We start from the raw sequence: 20,831 nt of genomic DNA, 5'->3' as shown, positions 1-20,831 counted from the left end.
TACTCGACACCTACAGCTTTCAAGGGACTTGTGACATATCTTCTCTTGTGCATGGTGACATCCACAGGGGTGGTGAGAGGAACAAGGTTTTGCCCTTGCATTTGGTAACAAGCCCTTTGAATAGGAGATTCACTTCCTAATAGTCTCTCTCTCTCTTACACACACACGCACACACACACCATTGTTATCTCAAGAGTGAGGACAACAGCCAAGTTAAACTAACAAAACTTCAGGGGAAAGGATTCCAAAATTGAAGGCTCTATTTTTCTGAGTATCAGAATCCCAATGTGTGTTTCCAACGTCAGAAAGGAATCCTAGATTGAAGTTTTCCTGTGTCTTTGCAGCTTAATCAAAGCAACGAGATTTTTACACTGGAGCTCCCTCCTCCGCTACACCCAGCAGCTTAGCCATTGTGGTTGCGTCGACATGACAGATCGCTTTGCCCCCAAAGTAACAGCCCTGCGCCCTTTGAGACAGCGCACAGCCCGGGATACACTTCAACTTTATCGGTTGAAATGGAAACATGTTCCAAAGCAGTCTACAGAAAGAATGCTTACCTTTCAGCTGACTTGGAAGCAGCCTGCAGGACGGTAATTCAACAGGGAGGTCACCGGCCACATTCCCAGAGCAGCTGACCCTGTCAGTCTTTGGGAAATACTGTTTACTCTGTAACTAATGCTGGCTACCAGGCACAAGATCCAGAAACTGAATTCACAAAGAGTTAGGCGTAAACCTCATCCCCACTGGGACCTCTTCGTGGAAACAGTAGTCGCTGAGATTCCCCAGATGGTTTCTTTATGAGAATGTCTTAGCGGTGGTGGAGATTTGGAGTCAAGGGTTGAAAAGTTTGGCAAAATAGCCAGTCATGTCCTTTTTAGTGTATGAATGAAAATTCTTCAAGCTTCCCTAAGGACATCAGTGGTAGGTGAGTAAAAGGTTACTGAAAATGCGATTCCTCTTCTATCTATTTTGATTGGATTTTCTTTTAAATGATAGTAAGATTGAAAGTCCTCCTGAAATGAAACGCCAGCTGTTCCAGAGAAGGCGAGTCAGAATTATGCAATAGGCAGCCCCGGGGCGGACTGAACCACCCCACAGTCGGGCCGGTCATTTGCCCTGGGATCCGGCCACCAGGAAACACCCGGAGGGACAGACTGTTGGTTCACAAACTGGCCCGGGCACGGAGGTCAAGGAGAGACGGGAGAGAGAGAGGCAGACGCTCCAGGTTGGGAGACGGCAGGTTAACAAGCCAGGGAACTTACAAACGGGCCTTGTCTTGGGCGACCAGAAGACACGGAGATCTCCATATCGCCCTCCAGAATCTAAAAAGTTTACTGAGAGTCCTGGCAGGGTTCCATCAGGTGCTTGGACCCCATGGGCTCCTCCACTCAGCGCTCTCCCAACGCTGCGCCCCCGCAGTGGCCGCAGGTGGGGACGCGCAGGCCGAGTGCACATTTCAAGGAGGGGAAGGGGCGGGGCCTCCAATTTCCCGCGTCCCGCTCCGGGGTCAACGGGCAGCCGTGTCCTCTCCGTGACCTGCCCTGCACCCTCCTCATCTCCCACAAACTGTTTCCCTAATTGCTCTCAACAGAAGCACATCCATGCTACCCCAAAGACCACTGATTTCACACCCAGCCTGCACACAGGGTTGTCCAACTTGACCGTTTTCCAGTTGGCTTTGTCATCCCATCCAGTATACCCTCCCCCCTGCCTTCTGTAACATATGATGTATTTTTTGAGAGACAGCGTCACAATCTTCTTTGTGTCATTTGGGATTATTCACATCATTGCCCTCTTCCACTCTTTCCGACAATGAAATTGATCTAGGTTGACGGTTTCTAAGCGCATATTCGTGCGAAATGCAGTGTTGTTTTAGGATATCATTTCCTTCTTTCCCATCTACTTCAATGATTTGACAATCACAGATGGAGCGTCCCGCCCACACCACCGTGCTGGTGCCGACAGCCTCCTGTCGGGAGCTTCAGGGGAGTGCACAGAATCGTGCACACCAATACACCAGGCACGCGGAATGTGATTTGAGCGCTAAATTAGGAGCCCAAATGATGTGCTTTGAGAGCCAAAGAAGGAGAGGGCCACTCTGGCTAGGGACTTGGAGGTGATTTTCTTCAGATGTTGGATCTGAGCTGGGTCATCCTAGTCTTTGCTACTGAAACAGAGCAGGACCCTATGGGGCCTTCCCAGAACAGACCCCACCCCACCATGTTCTCCACCTGCCTCTTGTCTGTAGAAAAACTTTAGTCAAAGATTAAGTTTAATCAGAGAAATAAGAAAATATAGAAACAAAGGGAAATAGTAGAGTTAAAAATAATAATAACAGTTTAGTCATTTAAGCAAACTCAAGGACCTTTAGTTCCTCCTCAAGGGCTATCGATAATATTCTGGGCCACGTCCTTTGAGCCGTTTTGCAGATACTGAAACGCCCAGCAGGTGGAAGAAATGAACTACATGATGGCCAGACTGCAGCCATCACATAAGCGGCCACGATTCCAGGAACTGGCCTTCAAGAAACGGGAACAAACCGACCCTGCAACTAACAGTAACTGTACTTGAAACAATCAAGATGACACTGATCAGACCACCGCATGACCGATTTCAGGATGACCAGCAGAGCTGACTGTGCGTCTCTGCGTGCAGCCCCCTCCCTCTGCCTGTGCACCCCTGAAACTCCCCTCTAAAAGCTCTTGCCCACTAATTGTCAGGTGGCAGGGGAGTGGCCTTTGGAGTAGGAGCCCTCTCCCCATCCCCCGATGCTGGCCTCCAGAATGAAGGAGACGTTCCTTTCTGCCAACACGTGCCTCTCTTTGTAACGGCTTTCCAGCGGCAGGACCCGCCTTTTGGCAACACTACTTAATGTGGTCTCTAGACAGCATCATTGACCTCACGTGGGCGTTGGTTAAAATTTCAAAATCTTGGGTGCCAACCCAGACCTAGAGAGTCAAATTCAGTGCTTTAACAAGAACTACAGGTGATTCCTATGGGCAGTAAAGTTTGAGACGCACTGATTTAACTACTTTTAGAATTGATGGAGCTAGCAGACGGGTCAGGTGTAAAATAACAGAGCCCAGAACATGGACAGTGAGCTGGAGGAAAGGCAGGTAGGAGTGGAGGATTTATAAAGCACTTAGGAGGATTTATGTCTGCTACCTAACAATAATAAAACACACACACACACACACACACACACACACACACCCCCTAGGATGGCTAAACAAAGCCAGCGACTCTGCTGAATGCTGAATGTAATGCTATCTCATGTAATGCTCTCGACAACCCAGTGAGGGCGCTGCACCATGTTACAGATGAGGAAGCTGAGACTTCCCGGGTTAAGGAATTTCTCAGGTCCACACAGATTGAAAAGAGCAGAGGCAGGCTTAGTCCTAAGCCAGAGCTCTTCGCCACTGTCTGCTGTAAGCCTTGGGTTCTCTGGACCGGGAATAAATCCCAGTCCAACATCTCCCTGATAAATGTTCCCCTAGAGAGTAACCAGAGGGCCTGCATCCTGCAGGTGGAGCATCCAAGGCAGCCCACATTCTATTCCTCCTTCTTTCCTTCTTTCTTAAACTCTTGTACCTGATAGAACCAGGAATGAAGACTGACGACATGGTTTTGATGACTGAGGTAATTTTTTCTTTTTTAGGTATTCAAATTCTTTTGGGGGGGTAATTACTTTTTTAATCTAACTTTAAAAATTTTTTAACAGCTAACTTCATCTACACCATAAAAAAAAAATTGGAGACAACAAAGGCATACATAAAAGAACATTTAAATTTTCTCTAAAGTCACAACTCAATTACACCATAGTGAATATCATAGTATATTTCTTTCCTGGTTTCTTTAAAAATGTATTTATAAGTTTTAATGTGATTAGAAACTGCAACCTGTATTTTTATTGAGTAATACGTTATGAAAAATGTCTCCCATCGGTAATGCTTTTATCCACGAGCATTTCAAATGGTTGGGTAGTGGCAAACATAATCTTTGTCTGACCGAGAGTCAGAGACAAGAGGTCAGAGAATGGCACTGGGGAGGAGGACTGCCCAGGTGCACTCCTTCATCATTTTAAATGTGATATTAGTCCAAGTAAGTTTGCTTAAAATAATAAATAACTGTATGTTAGAAGCAAATGAAATTATCGAATTTCCCAAAAATAAGAAAAACAGGATTAGAAAAAAACAATGTAATTCTATGGCCACAAATGAGCCACGCATGTTACTTATGACACACAGTGGATCAACCAGAGCTCTAGATAAAAACTCTGCTGTTTTTTTTAAAAAAATACATCAATTATTATATTTACTAGAATAATATTTTAGTAATAATGCATAACCATTTTGGATATTTTTTAAATATGCAAAAGGAAAGGCATCTTGTATACTTATACTCAATTTCAGATAACAGAAACAGACTGGAGAAAAATAATAATAATATGAATAATATATTATAAAGACATGAAAATATCTCAGGCTATTCAGCCAGGCCTCCTGAGGGTTAGAACCAGAAATGACAAAGTTATTAGAAATATGTTTTTCTCTGGGGTCTCACGATCTCTTACTTTTTCTGCTTTCTTCTGTACATCTGCTTTCTTATTTTTCTGAAAATCTGCTTTCTTTGTACAAGTGAGGCAAGGCGCCTGCACCTGTGGTCCAAAATTTGCATGTCCCTCAGTCCAAGACACGCATACAGACTGACTTGCTTTCTCTGAATTCCCAATTCTAAATTCCCAGAAGAGAAAAATCCAGTTTCCCCAGCTTGAGTCAGATGACCATCATAAACCAATCTGGTTTGGGCAGTGGAACATGGAGCAGGAAGGAGCCAGGTTCTCAGCCCCAAAGAGTCGAGGAGATGTAAGCAAAGGGGTTGGCTAAAATTTAGAAAAACCAAAACCAACAAACAAAAAATACAACCACTGTTAATATTTCGGTGGATTTTCTTTGAGTCTTTTTTCTATTCTTAGAGTTAATAATATTTCCTTTCAGTCTTTTTCACACTATGGTATCCGTTAGTTGTGATAATGATGTATAAATTTTACATCTAAATAAAAATATAAATAAAATAAAGAATAAGTAAAATTTTAATATAAGAATTTTTTATCTTACTATAAAATCTTGAAAAACATTTCATGTCAGCAAATAAAGCTCCAGTTAGCAAATATGCCACTTTTCACTCACCATCCCCATGCTGTTGGAAACCTAGGTTGTTTCCAATTTTCCATGATTTCAAACAAATCTGAAATGAGCACCTCGGTGTGCTGAAAGCTATTTCTCTATTTTGAATGATCCCATTAAAGTTGACTTCCAGGTGCTGAGTTTTGCCAGATTAAAGGAAACAAACATGATGCCAAATCTCGATAGACATTGCTAAATTCCTTTCCTGAAGGGTTGCCTGAGTGCACTTTCGTATACCCTCCCCGGCATAAAGTGTGATCGTATTTTTTAATTTGCTGTAGTGGAAACTCAAAGTAGACGTAACACTCACTGACATTCTTAAGGCAATAGGAGAGCAAACATGGTTTCTTCTATGATTGTTGAGACATAACCACCAGACATCGACCAGTTAGCATCAAGCCTCCTTTGGTATCCAGGACAACATGCTCTTCCTCCTCCATATCAACCCACCCTTCATCCATCCAGTACTGATGGAGCACTTAGCTGCCAAGCACTGTGCAAAACTGGGAGGTAAACAGAGATGGACACATGGTGCTTGTCCCTAAGGGGATTGTTATGCCAAGGATGAGAAAGGTAACAGTCTTTACGGCAGTAGACACAGAGAAGGACCGCTGCCTTCTCCTCAGGGCTGCCCTGCAGAGCTCTGGAAACCCTGGTGGTGCTCACCCAGTGAGTGGGTCCTTTGGCTGGCTCTGGTCCAGATCTGCACCGCAGGGAAATCTAAGGAGTGGCCCCCAAAGCCCAGGCCCGCCAAGCACCCACAAAAGCTACGCTCAATAGAAGACTGTCATGGTAATGCTCTCCCCATCTCTCTCTCTCTGACTACAATTTATTAATTAAAATGTTGCTCCCAATTTGAGAAGTTCATCGCGGCATAATTTAGAATTAATACACGGAGGCAGTCATGTACAGTGTATGCACTTCCCAAGTTAGACAGGGGTTTAATGTCCCCACATACAACCAAGCCTCGGTGATTATTCGAGTACCAGCTGTGCTCCGATCTGGAACGTGCGAGGAGTGTTGTTAATTATCATTACCCAGAGAAAAATAATTAGTTCCTTTGTAGGGAGAACAAAAAAAAAAGAAAGTTGCTATTTCCATTTTAATTTCAACTGCCAAGGTTGATAAAACTCAAAATTGGTCTATTTTGTGAAAAGCATAAACTCATTAGCGTAGCATTAGCAGACTGCATGTCACTCTTCGTGTCCGCAAATTAATTGGTACCCTATTCACTGGATGATTGATGCCATGCCTTTTGGGGGCACGACGTAACCACCAAATCAGGAAGGAAGAAGGGGGATGTGAACAGCCTTGAAGAGGATACTGCCCGCCAGCTTTTCTCAAGATTTCAGAACATTGGAAAAATGTCTTCTCTCCCATTTTCCTCTTCTTCAATCATGATAAATTGACCTTCATTCTCCTCCACTCCTTGCAGATGAATTTCAGATCAGAGTAACATAACAGAGTATTCATGAGCCTAACAGAAGAATTCAGATCCATCGTAGCTCTCTTCTCGAAAGCCATCAGGCGTGAGGACCCACATGTCCACCTGGGCGGGGGGAGGGGGGCAGTGTCACACGGCCGATGGGGGCGCTATCATTTGTTTGGAACAAGTGATGACATCATATGATATTTGTCTTTCTCTATCTGACTTACTTCACTTAATATTCTTGTCTCTGATACTAATTTGTCACTTGGTCCCTCTAAGGACCTACTTGTTCGTTAAAACAAGTGAACTAGACAAAATAATGTTTCTTTTCTTTCTGTTACAGAAATCTAATTCTCCCATAGTCATATGGTCAATAAATTGCACTCACCCTCTGGCAAAACATAACGCAGAGAGTCTTCACACCTTAGGCTACTACCAGCTAGCCTACTGGCCACAGCCCCTAAAGCACACATAGGGTCCCACGCCCTGGCATCCTTTTTTTTTATTCAAGTGTTATATTCTTTTTCATTATAGACTATTAAAAGATATTGAATATAGTTCCCTGTGCTGTACAGTGGGACCTTATTGTTTATCTGTTTTATGTATAGTAATTTGTATCTGCAAATCCCGAACTCCCAATTTATCGCTTCTCACCCTCTTCCCCTTGTAACCATACATTTGTTTTCTATGTCTATAAGTCTGTTTGTATTTTGTAAACAAGTTCATTTGTATTATTTTTTAGATTCCACATAAAAATGATAACATATGATATTTTTCTTTCTCTGTCTGACTTACCTTACTTAGTACGATAATCTCCAGGTCCATCTATGTTGCTGGAAATGGCATTATTTTATTTCTTTTTCATGGCTAAGTAGTATTCCATTTTGTGTGTGTGTGCATGTGTGTATGTATACCACATCTTTATCCAGTCATCTGTTGATGGCCATTTAGGTGTTTCCAGGTATTGACTGTTGTAAATAGTGCTGCTGTGAGCATTGGGGTGCATGTGTCTTTTCGAATTAGAGTTTTCTCGGGATATATGCCCAGGAGTGGGATTGCTGGATCATACGGTAACTCTAGTTCTAGTTTTTTAAGGAATCTCCACACTGTTTTTCAAGGCATGCTTTTTTCATGAGAAGTTAGAGGTTTAAAGTTGCACAGTTTTCTTAGACCAGTAGCACTTCTGGATAAAACCTTTTATCAAGACCCCAAGACTCTTCATCATAATAAACAAGGCCCCTTTCCCCTGCAGGTCTCAGTAGTGACTACACACTGGTGACATACACGGCTCCACCTTGAAGGTCAGTGATAAGTCATCACATAGACAGAGCTGATGACATTAAGACAGAGCTGATGACATTAGAGATAGTCCCTAAAAGACTGTCTGTGGGCCAAGGAGGTTAGATGGGTTAGCAAAAGCCAACTAGACACCATGCCTGAAGACTTGTGGTTTTCTTTTGCTCTTTTTGTCCTAAGCTGCTGAGGGAGTTTTTTTTAGACTCTGATATCCATCAGACAATCATTCTGCAAGGCCCAAAAATTGTACAGGAGAATAAGAAACAAGTTTCATAATCTAGAGGGGTTTCATGGTGGTTCACTCAAGCAGGCTGGGAGCCAAGGTAAACTCAACTGAAATGTGGTAAGTTTGTGTCAATGGAAAGAGAATTATGTCACTGTGCCTTGACAAGAATTGCTACCAGAGTGCAAATTAATCAAGTAATGCCTCCTCAAAAAGAAACATATGTGTACATATGCACATATATCCATCCATCCACATATATATATATATACACACAGGACATTAAGTCTCTGTATAAAATCTTCATTTACTGTACTCGAGGCAGTACATATAAATGCCTTCAGGAACTATCCAACCTTGAATTAGTCAAGTGCGCACGCTATGAAACAGCAGGAAACAAAGACTATGGTGACTAGTCTGACTTTATTTAGATCCAGGCTCTGGCTGCTGTAAGATTTGGCTTGGTAGCCTAGGGACCCCAGGAGAGTAGAACCAAAACTAACTTCTAAGGAATGAGAATCAAGAGAAAGTAAAAGATGATTTTAGCATAATTACCAAAGGGTAGGAATGAAGACCAGGTTCTGAAAAAAATGCTTCCCTGAATTTCCATCCGTCATGCCTGTGATCGGACAGAGAATGACTTACGGTTCTTGAGTAAACCCTGCCCTCTGTCACTTCCCGGCTTGGCATGTGGTGGTTCTGATGCCTGGACTCTCCCCATATTCTCCCCTCACTTTTACTGGTCACCTTATCGTCACACCCCAGATTCCAAGCCACAGCTCACCTGTTTCAGGGGTCAGTGAGCAATCCCACATTCCAGGCCTGCCCTTGGCAGGGCTGGGCTCTGTGGCTTCTCCGTCACATAGGACTGTGTTTGTGTTTTCCTGCATTTCTTCTGGATGCATCCCAAAGGTTCTTGAAGGCAAAACTCTCTGTTTTGTTAGTTTATAATCTCAGCTTTTAAAATACTGTCTGGCATTATAGTTGGTACATGGTATTTCTTAAATGAATATATGCTAAATAATAATGTGAGTAAAATATTTTATAGCCTTCCAGATAACTAATTTGAAAAGTAAAATATTATTCTAAATAGAAAAGGTGCAACATTTCTATTTTGGGGTTACAAATCGTCCTGTGTCTATTTCTTAAATTTAATTATAATCTTAAGGCAGGTCCTTTCCTCTTCTTCCTGCCTTGATGGTAGATATGAAGGTTGGATTGATGGCAGCCTTCTTGGGGCTGTAAGGAAAAGGCTAAGAGAACTGCAGAGATGTTAGACCTGACATCACTGCATCATTGAGCCAACTCTGCCATCTAACAATGTCTGGACATTTTATTAGAGGAAAATGTAGTTGTTGTTGTTGTTGTTTAATTCTAAGCTAAAGTACTTTAAAGAATAGCAGCGTTTACTCAAGGATACAGCACTCCTGTGGGAGGAGAGACCAGTTCTGGTGAGGATAAATAAAAGATACGATTCCACACGTGAATTAACCTTAGAGGAAATTATCCTCAAGGAAAACACCTTAGAGGAAAAAACAACACATAATGAATTAAATTATTATCACTTGCTCTCTCACCATACAAAGAAATGCATGTTCATCCAGAGTCAACCACAAAACTGAAAAAGTATTTTGTCCCAGTAGAAAATGAACAGTCTTTAGGATGTATGTCATTTGTACATAAAGCAAAGAATTAGTGACACAGGACACAAAAGAATAAGATGAAATTCTACACAATTATTTTAACCACTTTTTTCCCAGCAAAATATAATGAATGAAAACACGAACATGGCTACTTCATGGTCATTGACTATGGAGATATTACAAAATATACTTAAAATAAAGTACACTTGAGAGGGGAAGGTACAGCTCAGTGGTAGGGCACATGTCAGCCTGCATAAAGTCCTGGGTTCAATCCCCAGTCCCTCCATTTAAAAAAAAATTGTTTTTAAATACACTTGAAAAGTAGGACATTTTTAATACGCCAACACTTCATTTTATTTAGATTGTTTCATTTCAAACTACATGATTTTTAAGTCAAATTTCAAATAATCTTTGCAAATGAAAGACAATCTAGATGGAGTCGGATTTTCTTTGTTCTGTTTTGAACAGTGTCTAACAACTTGTTCAGCTATGACTAAGGCCCTGTGACTGTAGTACATTAGAAAAACGGAAGTGGCAAAAATATTCTAGGAGAGTCGTAAGATGAGTAAAAAGGGTTAATCACAGTGTGACTAGGGGGGAACACCACCCCCAACTCCATCCTCCGTCTTGAAATTCCTTGGGACTAGAGATCCCACGTGAGGGTCCTTATCCCAAGTACAAGGATGAGTCAGGATAATCCAGGTATCCTTGAGATAATCAGAGGCTGTTAACAAATGAAATGTAGGAATTTCAAAAGGAAGGAGGCCAAAAAAAAAAAAAAAAAAAAAAAAAAAGAGTTGAATGCCAGGAATCACCCTGGAAGATGAGTAATCAAATATATGTAATTACCCACAAAGATGTGACTAAGGCATGAATTAAACAACGGGGCAAATGTCTTAAGCAATAGAATGGGAAAAAAAGGAGACTGTGTATCCATCTGGGGACAGAAAGTAAATAAAAGTGTTGCACACTTCAAGAATGTCAGTCTGACCTTGAGGTTTTATTGGCGATTTTGACGCATGCGTTATTTTGCACAGCCTACGACGTAGCAAGTGCTGGGATCACCAGGGTTTCCCTGTAGATTAAGAGGCCACTTTACAATCTGCATAGATTCTGATAAACTGCAGAGAAACGTCAAGGTACGCGAAGCCAAAACATCTTTTTCCTGTCAAAACAGACTCTTTAACAGCCACTAAATTGAAATTACTTGCATAATGGTTTAATCAAAACCCCAAATGCTAATTGATGAATGTGTTATTTGCAAGCATCGTTTGGTAGGCAAATCTTCCCAAAGCAAAATCCTCGTGAGTTTTTTGTTACGAAATACAGGTGAGAAAAAGCCAGAAGGCAGATATTTAAATCCCTGCCAACAAGCCTCTCCAGGTTTAGCTATCATCTCTGCTATGACTCAGAGTAAAGAGGCAAAACTCCCCACCCCTACCCAGAATGCCAGGTTAACAGAAAATTGCAGAGTGGGAACCACTGAAGGGGCAACACCCACAAAGGGACCAGTAAGACCTCCCAGGCAGGGCCACTGCCTTCCCGCTTTTGTGCTTCTGTAAAATGGCTTGCTTCTAGGAAAACGAAACTTACCCCTAAAATTCCATCGGTTCCCAAAAGCTCACTCCCAGTTGGTCCATTTCTAACACCTCATTTGCATATGGTACAAACTTAATCAAAACTTAAAACCGTATAAAAGCCTGTGTAAACCTGCAGTCGGGGTCCAGAGCTTGGAGTGTTAACTCCTCTAGGCCCACCGGTGCAATAAACCTGAGTTCTCCAACCCTCCGAGTGTCGCTTGGTCTCTCCGTGGGATTCAGGTTGCTGTAACACCATAAGGTCACCCTGAAGGAGGTCCCCGCACACTGAGATTTTACCATCTTGTAGTACACTGCACAAGCTTTATTCATAAAGAACATGCAAGCAGAGATTACCTTAGTTGACAATTGCGCTGTGGTACTGTAAGAGAGTATCCTTAACCATAAAAAATATCAACCTATTTAAGGTTAATGGGCCATGATATGTGAAACTTATTCTAATATACTCCAGATGAAACAAAACACTCTACATTATTATACATGGTTGTGTGTGTATTGTGTGTGCATACGTACATATGTTATAAATGTCTTCAAGAAGAGTTTGATAACTTACCAGTGAATTTCAGGCCATGTAAAGGGGAAAGGAGAAAGCTGATGTATGGTGAAGTAAGCATGTATATATTAAAAACGTTGATGTCTCAGTAGGCTTACCGAAAGGCAGGCAAAATGAACAGAAGGAAAAGAGTTTTTAATGTTCACTTAAATTAGCAGATAAGGTCAGACGATCTGAGGTGGTGAGATCTAGGTTACTGAAATGAGGATTTACCCTGCTGACCGAGGCGGAGGGGAAGGGCATGTCTGTGAGTCTGAAGCAGGTGGAACCCTTCATGCAGACCTCAGAGGACCCGGTTCGCTAGTAAGGATTCACCTTTCCAAGTGGTACATACATAAGTTGAGTTTTGTTATTAAGGCTCAAATTTTTGACTGTTAAGCCCAGAATAATGTTGCTCCTTTAGGCTCTCGGGTGATGCTGTCTTTCTAATATTTTACTGCTATAAAGAGACACAAATACCTCACAAACCCTGTCAAGGAGATGCCAATACAGAGGACTGACATCTCATTACAGTTGCTTTCTTTTCTTTTTTTAATTTCTTTTTTTTTTTATTTGTTTTGTTTGGGAGGGGGTAGGTAGTTGGGTTTATTTATTCATTTATTTTTAGAGGCGGTCCTGGGGATTGAACCCAGGACCTTGTGTATGCTACCACTGAGCTATACTCTCCCCCTGCCCAGGTCTCATTACGGTTTCTTTATGCCTCCTCTGAACACTCGGGTGATAGATCTAGGGGGGGAAATTTAAAGAGATTTAATTGAAGTTTTATGACAGTATGAGAACATTTTTATGGGAATTTAAAACTTCTGAGCATTGATACTCAAAGCAGGAAAAAAAAAAAATGAAAAACTCCCAACTGGCCTGGATAAACCCCAGGGGAGGCAGCAAGAACATTTTCCTGTGATTTGGTAATTGCTCAAACTTTCGTCTTTTTTCTCCCTGCCCTACTATCTTTTATAGACCACGAAACTGAACAAGAACATTTATTTTTAAGTAGAGAATACTGGTATTTGAAATGTGGATTAAGTTCAATCAAGATCTCTAAGATGTGCCACGAGCACTTTTAAGTGAGCATGGTAAGAAGGCTTTCCAGTAGATTAAAAAAAGAAGAAGAAGAAACATTCACACAAAAAGGCAAATAAAACCCAGAAATGATGGGAGCAAAGACCAGCAGAGAGGGCCCCTAATGGCAGAAAAAAGGAAGAAACCGGAAGGGTGCCCACCTAAAATGCTTTAAAAGGTCAGAGAGTAAAAATGATAAAAGGAGGAAAAGCACTTGTTGTGGACAGGCCAGCTGGGACGAAGTGTCCTCTGATTTCCACTGTATGGACCCCGCAAAGAAGCCAGTCAACGCGTGGTACAAGCCGCTCATTTTGAAGCCAGTCTACTTTGTTCAGGAGATGCTTTGATAACCAAATGATAAACCGAGGAAATGTCAGCACTGCCAAATTGAAAAGGCCTGAAGTAGCAGCACTCAGTCTAAATATACAGCCCCATTTGGGGTTAAACACGCCGGAAACGTATCCGAATTTAAAATGCATACTTCTGAGGCTATTCCATCAGCGGCACCGTGAGAAAAATATTTTTGAACGTTTTCAATCATCACTGAGGAAAGGGGGTATTTCCATGTTGTAGGAAGCTTGCATCTTTTTTTTTCTTTTTATTTAGTTGAAATTTTTATAAGAGAACCATAGTAGAGCCAGCAAAATAGCTTTAACAACTTACTGAGTGAACCCTAAACCACATTTCCATGACCGCAATATCCCGTATATTATTAGCAGAATTGTTTAATCCCAGAAATAACAACTGACTTTTCCCGGTCATCTGTTTTTTTTTTTTTTTTAACTGTTTATGCTCACTAAATTTTCCAAGATTCATATATTTGGTTTCTCATCACTCTGCAATACTGAAAACTGACTCATGCTTCAATCTTTTTCATATAACTTGCTTTCTTCTAGGATGTGATTCTAATAAGAATGCTTCCTGAAATACAGATAAGAACAAGATGTTATCTTAGCCCTAACACACACACACACAATCCAGCCCCTGCGTGAGCCCGGATATCACCCCTCAGTATCATATTAAAACCAGCTCTAAATCTGACTTGGGCTCAGTTGCTGCTTTATATCTCTGCACCCTCTAAATTATAAATTTTTCAGATTTCATGCTGTCTCTGTATCTTTTAAATTATAATTTTTTCAGATTTCCTGTAACCCAATTTGTTGTAGATGTATATTACTTTTATGAGTACATCTAGCATATGAGCAACTCAGAAATAAATTTCCCACTGCTGTGAATCACTTGCTCATGACCTCTGCTCATGATCCGTGCAGCACCTTCAAGGGCAAGGAAACTTACTCCTTCACACTTTTTCTTCTCCTGAGCCAATCCATTAGATTCCAAACGTACCCAATTAGGTAATTAAAGGGTTAAGTACAGATCCAGCGAACTCTGGAAACAAAGTTGCTAGGGCAGTAGAATGAAGCCTAGTGCCCTCCAGATACACTTCCCACCCAATTCCTCCTTCCCCGGCTTCCAGCTCCCAGGTCTGCAGGAATCACCAGGGAAGGAACACTGACCCCACCCCCAACAAGAGCAAGGCAACGCTTTGGTATTTTGAGACTAGCTAGGAAGGTTAATGGAGCCACCAAGCACAACTAGAAATACTTGAAAACATTCAGGGCAATTCATTAATGAAAAACTGGGTGTGAAAACCTTCCAAGTATGAGGCATCCTATAAATCAAGGATTCAGGAACTATACATATATATACACACACTTACATACATACATATACTCAACCATAAAAAAGAATAAAATAATGTCATTTGCAGCAACATGGATGGACCTGGAGATCATTGTTCTAAGTGAAGTCAGCCAGAAAGAGAAAGAAAAATACCATAGGACATCACTCATATGTGGAATCTAAAAACAAAATGACACAAATGAATTTATTTACAAAACAGAAACAGACTCACAAACATAGAAAACAAACTTATAGTTACAGAGGGGAAAGAGAGAGATGGAGGGATAAATTGGAGTTTGGGATTTGCAGATCCTAACTACTATATATAAAATAGATAAACAACAAGGTCCTACTGTATTACACATATTTAATATCCTGTAATAACCTATAATGAAAAAGAACATGAAAAGGAATAAATATCTACATATGTATAATTGAATTACCATGCTGTACACCAGAAATTAGTACAACATTGTAAACTGACTATTCTTAAATAAATAAATAAATAAATATTTTAAAAATAATTCAGGAAGCTTCCCCTCCCATGGTGGTTAAGTGGACTGTGTTGAGAGTCAATTTATAATCACTATTTTTATGGTATTAGTACTAGAAAACCATTTTTTTTTGTTTCCTTTCTGAGACTTTGTACAGGTAAATCTTTCCATTCTTATGTAAGTATTATTGAAAATTAAATTATCCCAAAAGCATTTACTTTATGGGGCCATAAAGTCTTCCAAGTCAAAGAGATAGGTGAATGGTTGCAGGCTGGGTTTCCCCAAATCAGATGCTGAGATGGCCTAGGGAACGACCCCTGTGAAGGGCAGGGGACAGAGCTGCACCGGGCAACGGGAAAAGAGGAACTTCAGGGTGGACCCCACAAGCCTTGGCCAACCCAGCCAGGAGCTTCTGGGAGCGGGGCCCATCCGAGCTGGTCGGAGTTGGAGTTGGGATCGGCTTTTATCCCTTTCCGGAGGGCAGGCACAGGAGGGGGTGGCTGGCACGGAGGGAGACAGGGCAAAGCATCTCTCTGCAGCCGAGGCAGCTGCGGGCTCCACGGCAGCCGTGGGCTGTCTGCTCATCGCGCCCCCCGACGGCCGGCCAGCAGGCAACACACTCCACGCCCACCAAGCTGGTACTCACTGGCCTCCCTAGGGTCCTGCCTCGTTGCCTCTATCCAAGGCACAAGCACCCTCTGCTTTCTAGGGCCATTCCATTTAACAAGAAATTATTTAAACAAAAAAAATTTAGCATCCAAACACTGAAAACATAGGGAAAGGAACCGTTTGGGAGGCCAGGCTTGAATTTGTCCGCATGTTCGTTGAGCCTCGTTTCATCAGCAAGACTGGCAGGCATTCTCCTTTGTAAAAGCCACCACCAGCATCTGTTTGCTCAGGTTCGGGGACCCCTCAGCAAACGGGAGGGCGTCCTTCACCTTCAGACACCTTCAGGAGCTAGAAAAAGTGAACCAGTGAGATGCTGGCTTGTGAGTCAGTTCCCAGCCACAGACCAACAAGGAGATGTGCTTTCCAGTTGCCCGTGTAAACAGCAGGCTCCCCAGGGCCCTCTCAAGCAGCGCTGCTGGGGGGCCCCGAGGAGGAGCAACACTGGGAGCTGCCGTGCATGACAGCCCTTCCCCAAGCAGGCCGTCCCAAGGCTTGCCTTCCTCCTCCAGCATCATCACCCTTATCACCCGGCTTCGGGCGGGCGGGCACTTCGCTGCGTTGCTATGGAGGTCACACGGAGGACCGTCACTTGTGAACAGCGCAGGGTTGACAGCCCCCTCCAGCCTGATGTGGCTCTTGCCCCCTCCATCTGAATGTGGCGACCCTGAGAACGGTGCCTGGGCTTCTGAGAACGGTGCCTGGGCTCCAGAGAACCCCCAAGGTCAACCGCGTTGCCGCAAGTCCTAGATTCGAATAACGGCCCCCCCATGCACGCGTGTTGAAGACCCAGCGATACTTCGGTTCTTGATGTTAGTCCTCATGCTGGGTCCTCTTCCTCACAGCTGTGTGTCTTTAAACAAATCTTTTCCAGATCTCAGTTTTCTCATCTGAAAATAGGGTGTGTGGTTGGTGCAGATGGTCAGTAACTCCAAATTCCAGGTACTGGGACACCGCTGTAGGGATCCCAAGGGACAGCTGCGGGAGCTCTGCTCCCTACCATGAATCCAGCACCCGCAAATAAAAATAAAACTTGTAACCCTATTGAATGATACTCAATCAGAATACCACTTTGAGTGTGTAGTGATACAGGCTGGAGATCATCTACTTTCTCTTTAAACCAGCCCAGGGGTTGCTGAAAACAAACAAGAGCCTGACTCTGGTTCTTCAAAAGTTCATTCAAAAAAAAAGCAAACTGCCTTAAAGAAAAACCACGAGGAAGCCATTCTCAGATCCTCCACTGGGGGAGCCTGACACCTGCTGGCCTGGGTCTTCTCTGCAGCCACATTTCAAGACAGCATATTTTTGCAGAATTCTAATCTTATCGATGCAAGTATATCTGATGTAGAATTGCAGAGTTATCTGGGAAGGATCGCATCGGGGCACTGGCACAAGGAGAGGTACTGAGAGCAAGACTCAAATGTGTATCCGTTATCCACTTAGGGACTGAGATTAAGGAAACAACATGTCAATAAACAAATAAATTTCAGTCACACACACACACACACACACACACACACACACACACACACACACACACACACAGAATGATCCAAAAATTCTTAAAACTGTTCTAAATTTCCCCTCATCATTTGTAAGGATCTGTAATCCGTTAGAAAATGATGGGATTATAGAAAATCAAAGTGACAGAGAAAATGAGAGAGAAACAAAGAGAAAGATAAGGAGAGAGAAAGAGGAAGACGGAGCTGGGAGTGGACACAGAAGAAGCAGCAGCTGGTCAAGAAACTGACACAAATACCCCAGCAGGCAGAGTCAGAGCAATCGTGAGTTAGGAAGCGAGAGGGAAGACTCTTCACTTTCCCCAAATAAAACCTGCCTGATAAAGCAGAGGGAAGTGATCCCAGAGCGTTTAAGCTGTTTGGTGACTGACACATCTCACTTAGCTGGCTGGTCCCTTAATTGGCCAACCTTATCTTCCTGACAGCCCACAGCGAGCGGGTACGGCATCAGGTCTGCATCCAAACATCCTAGGTCTGCAGAACACAGTTCCGAGGCAACACTAAATTCAAGGATTCTTACGCAAATCAAAGTGATGATGGGGTATCACCTCACACCAGTCAGAATGGCCATCATTCAGAAGTCTACAAATAATTAATGCCGGAGAGGGTGTGGAGAAAAGGAAGACTCCTACACTGTTGGCGGGAATGTAAGTTAGTGCAGCCACTATGGAGAACAGTACAGAGGTTCCTTAAAAAGCTAAAAATAGACTTACCCTATGATCCAGCAATCCCACTCCTGGGCATATATCCAGAGAAAATGCTAATTTAAGAAGACACATGCACCCCAATGTTCACAGCAGCACTATTTACTATAGCCAAGTCATGGAAGCAACCTAAATGTCCATCAGCAGATGAACAGATAAAGAAGTTGTGGTGTATATACACAATGGAACAAGAATCAGCCATAAAAAAGAATGAAATAATGCCATGTGCAGCAACATGGATGGACCTAGAGATTATCATACTAAGTGAAGTACATCAGACAGAGAGAGACAAATATCATATGATCTCACTTATCTGTGGAATCTAAAAAAATAATACAAATGAACTTGTTTATAAAACAGAAACAGACTCACAGACACAGAAAACAAACTTACAGTTACCAAAGGGGAAGGGGTAAATTCTTTTGAGGGATAAATTGGGAGTCTGGGACTAACAGATACACATGACTATATGTAAAATAGATAAACAACAAGGCCCTACTGTACAGCATAGGGAACTGTATTCAATAGCTTGTAATAAACTATAATGGAAAAGAATCTGAAAAAGAATATAAATATATATATATGTATAACTGAATCACTTTCCTGCACACTTGAAAAGAGCACAACATTGTAAGTCAACTATACTTCAATAAAAAGTTAAAAAATAAATAAAAGGGGACTTCTTAAGCTGTCACTAACACTTCATTTCCTTATAGTCAAGCTCCTAGCACTCGGTAACTAGTCCTGCTGGGAGGAGGCAGCCAAGGCATTTATACTGAGATGTAATGAAATATACACTAGAATTCGCCTGGGTGTGCTTAACGCTATAACAAAATGCACGTGCTATAAATTTGCATATCCTTTGTCTAGGGTAGAGGTCAGAAGGCCAGTGTTCTCCTAGCTCTGACACGCTTTAGAAGTCATTTAACCTCTCGGAGACCCTGTTTCTCTATCCATACAGTGGGGACACCGACATTCTAGCTACTCTGAAGGATACTGAAGATCAAATGAAATGACGTCTGTGAAAACACTGTGAAATTTTCTGAGCTATACTAAGAAAAATGTGGAATCAGAAAAAATCCTCCCTGGACGAGTGTGGCGTGAACAGCCTTGGAGAAGAGGAAGGTGCTGGGTGAGGCCATCTGGCCGCTGAGACGGCTTTCCCAGAAGACCCCCAAGTCTGGGTACCAGAAGCCGTGGTAACGAAGCTCAGACACATCATTATTAGCAAATGGAAATATGAGACACAGATGAGTTTCTTCTCTGGCTCTCAATGTTGATTGAAATAAAGGCCCTGTCCCTTCCTCATCTGAACAAGGTGTTCTCTGGTTGGTTTCAAACGACCATGGAAGAAAAACTGAATGTACTCTTCTGTCCAATCTATTGTGAATTAGAAGTGGCTTTTCAGGGACTTCTAGAGATGAATCAAATGAAGTGATTCCTGTGAGTAGGTTCCAACGTTGGTCTTACATGTGTCCCTAACCACCCCGTGGTTTCGTATGCATGTGACTCAGGCCACAGAACAGGGACCCTGGACAGAGCGACACTTTCCCCAGGTCCTGGGCACCACCATCTCTCAAGTGAATTCTGATTCCATGGAGACAGGAGGACACTCAGAGAGGCATCAACCACAGAGTGACATCACCCACTTATATGTTTTTCCAGTTATTGGGGATAACTCGACTCCCACACATGACTGAGCAAGTTCTTGCAGCATTTAGAACTTTGAGAACTACCTAGAGTTAGTTTTCACTTTAGAAGTAATCTTGTAATTGTGCCTAAAAAACAAGAAGTTGGAAAAGCATACTCTGAGAAGTTCCTTCCAGAATGATGATGTTGGGTTTTGTTTTCATTTACATAGCTGTATGAAAGGTGGATCTCCCTGTGAGCCTGTGAATCTCTGCAGAGTCCAAGTAGAGAGCGTATATCTCAGGGCAAGCAAGAAGAAACGATCAGAGCTTCAATTTGTAGTTATTTGTTTACCTCATCCTTTTCAAAAGTCATAATTTTGTATATGTCTTATGATGTGTATTACAGAGTAATACCACAGTGCATTTAAATAATTTTAGATGTAAATAAAATAAAATATATAAGTAAAATTGTTCATTAATATCAGTGCCTTACCCCCAAAAAAGTCTGTAGAACACAGAAATACAATAACGAATATTTAAGGAGTATATCTGTTTAATTCTGTCATGTAGAAAATTGCATGCCGGCTAGTAGGTTGGTTGATCCAAAAATCTCAGTTCTGTCCCCAGCGACCTTCCAGTGCTGTGGACTAACACTGAAATTCTAGAACTTTTGTCCTAAGTGAGACCAGTAAGACACTGAAAGTGCGTTGCTATCAATGGATCACGACTCAAAGCAGGACTAACAGAGCTGGGTCTGGTGGCATTACAGACATCAACACATAACACACACGTCACCTGCGAACAAAGCCATGGAAATACTAATGTCACCTGTATAGTGTTACGTCTATATTTCTCAATAAAAATCATGTCATAGCACTGCAGCCCCTAAGGCTGACCTGAAATTGAATTTTTCTTTAATTCAAAGCCTGGGAAATCAAGAGCTTGATCTTCAAAATGATGCAATCAAGGGAAGAGGAATTAACATGGTGACCACGTCCTCATCAGAAAGGGGCAGCTCTCTATGGCGACCTGACACATCTGAGGAATTACAGACAGAAAGGGCGGTAAAACATCGCTTATCCACAGCACCGGAGAGCCCGCTCACCCTGTTCCATGTGTAACTTACTGTTACTTACGTGATTCACT

General features: G+C 42.3%; 1 protein-coding gene across 1 annotated transcript in view; it reads right to left on the bottom strand.

The window, feature by feature from the left end:
• MLIP (muscular LMNA interacting protein) overlaps positions 1–979 on the bottom strand; it is a 168,342-nt gene extending 167,363 nt beyond the window's left edge. Inside the window, exon 1 of the mRNA XM_032463303.1 lies at positions 558–979. The gene's annotated coding sequence lies outside the window, so the exon portion shown is untranslated. The remainder of the gene's footprint in view (positions 1–557) is intronic.
• Between the last annotated feature and the right edge of the window lie 19,852 nt (positions 980–20,831).

This window comes from Camelus ferus, chromosome 20 (assembly GCF_009834535.1).
Source record: "Camelus ferus isolate YT-003-E chromosome 20, BCGSAC_Cfer_1.0, whole genome shotgun sequence".
Lineage (NCBI taxonomy): Eukaryota > Metazoa > Chordata > Mammalia > Artiodactyla > Camelidae > Camelus > Camelus ferus.
Note: the sequence above shows the minus strand (reverse complement) of the source record. Positions and strands in the feature narration are given on the sequence as shown.